The following is a 2,285-nucleotide window of genomic DNA, read 5'->3' on the forward strand; positions in this document are numbered from 1 at the left end:
GGCGGCTTGTTTTGTAATGCAGGATGATGTTTTCCAGAGCGTGTCAATCCACTTCCATTTTCTTCTTTTGATTTCAGTGGCGGCTTGTGTTTGTTCCGTGCGTTCCTAGAGATCAGTATTGCATATGCGCTTCGGCCACCATATTTTCAGTCTTCTTCTTAAACATTTGTTTAAGAATACTTGGATGCGCGATTGAATAGAGGCCGAGTTTTTCCGCGTTTTGCAACCGTAATAAAAAGTTCATTTGACGTCTGAGTTAAATATACGAAGCTTAGTGTTAGTGCTTATTTGATTTGACTTCCATACATTATTTAATTGCTAGAAAGCTGACTTCGTTTTATTCAGTAGGGCCGAGACTCTACTTCAGCACCACTTTTATTCATAATGATGCTGTCCAAATATGAAAATGATTTTACGTGCTCAATTGTATATTACCCATTCAAATGAATGGAGGATCCCTGATAATGTAACTGCTATACATGACTTTTGTTTTTTCATGGCTTATGTACAGGCCGGCATTGAATGCACAGGAACTGAATATGTCAATTTTGTCCTCTAGCTAAGAATATTTATGACTTAAGAGGCAGACGTCCTCAGCATACTCAGTATCGTCAAGTTTGCTAAAGAGTGTCCATTGTATTTTGCTGCTATCGCTTCATGCAGAACACATGAGGTCGTCCAGCGCCAAAATGAAGAAATGAAGAGTTTTTGTGACAGTATGCAACCCTATTTTACACCAGTATTCATCGCAAAGGGTTCGGATAGCATTCCACCGTGGCTAACACTACAATATAATTCGTTGTACAATGCTTTGATGATGTTTAAAAGTTTGACAGTGACATCTCGTCTTGTAAGAGTATTCCATAGGAACTCTCTGTCCAAGCTATCAAAAGCTTTTCTGCAGTAAATAATAGCGTACACTGACGTACTAAACTCCTTACATTGCTCCAAAATAATACGGATATTAATTAGATCAACTCAGGCACGGTTTGGTCGAAAGCCATATTGATGTCTTCGTAGATATCTCATTTAGATTAGTTGTAGGTTATTCAACTATGATAAACATTAGGGTTTATTTCTTTTAGTAAGGTTAAGTACAGTGCTGAGTTTGCAAAAAAATTAACGTCCTTGTCGTAACTCGTCGATTATCAAGTGTTGCTATTAAGTGTATTTTTTCTTGTGAAGAAGTAAAGTTTGTTATGGTATATGTATTCCTGATTCAGAAATTATTCACATCACTGTAGGCAATTTATTTTCTTTGAAAACTTAATGAAATTTACGATGTCAATATCTAATAGTTCTTTGGTGTCCTCTAAAAACTGTTTTCCACTTATTGTAGCGTAGCTCCTTGCTTTGACTCGGTTTCTACAAAGCAAGTGTGATCTTGATAATAGCGCCTTCTCTTGACATTATCTGTCAAAATCATCTGTTAAAACTTCCAGTCACTATGCATGCCTGCCTATTTGACAATGCCCGTTTATAAAGAAACAGTTAATAACATAATATCGTTTTCAGTATTGCCTGATTTCAATACTGTTGGTTTTTTATTTAGATTAGGTTAAGTTATACCGGCGATCACACTTAGGCCTATTCGCCTATTGTGTTACCGTATATAGAGAAAAACTCAGGGTTTAAAACTACATAGAACCTTTGGCGAAGCTCAAAATGCTGTTTAGTGGCAGGTCTTTTAATTTATCAAGATCTTCAAGAAAGGGGCTCCTAAAGTGTTGAGTCGTCGTCGTGCATAAACTGGGCAAAGACAGAGCAGATGAGAGGCACTCTCATCGTCTTCCCCACAGTTGCGACAGCAAGTATGATTGAAAGGGAGATTCAATTGTCTAGCATGGCTCCCTAGTTTGCAAATTCCTTATTTAATTTTTTATAAATGTTTTCTGATTTTTTTAAATTCGGAATAAGCTGCTATATATAACATGAAATGCAGTGAAAATAAATTTATTAAATTAAAAATTAATTGAAACTAATCGCTCATATTATATAGGAACCGCACAGTTGTACCAAACAAAATTAATAAGTTTAAAGAAAATCATCCATGCAGCAAAACTACAGCTTTTGTCAGTCTCTGCTAAAACTTAAAAACCGAAAACCAAAAATTCGCAGGTTCAGTCCATGGCCATAAACAGGCTCATACTCTTGCTGCCCCATGGGTTGCTAAAGTTTAATCAGGCGTGCAAATTTCTAACGAATTATTTTTGTTTTTTTTGTTTTGAAAATGGTTTCTTTTGCTTAGGTTTTAGGAGAAACTAACTATCTGTGAGCTGAAGGAC

The sequence above is a fragment of the Teleopsis dalmanni genome, chromosome 2 (genome assembly GCF_002237135.1).
Source record: "Teleopsis dalmanni isolate 2A chromosome 2, ASM223713v2, whole genome shotgun sequence".
Classification (NCBI taxonomy): Eukaryota; Metazoa; Arthropoda; class Insecta; order Diptera; family Diopsidae; genus Teleopsis; species Teleopsis dalmanni.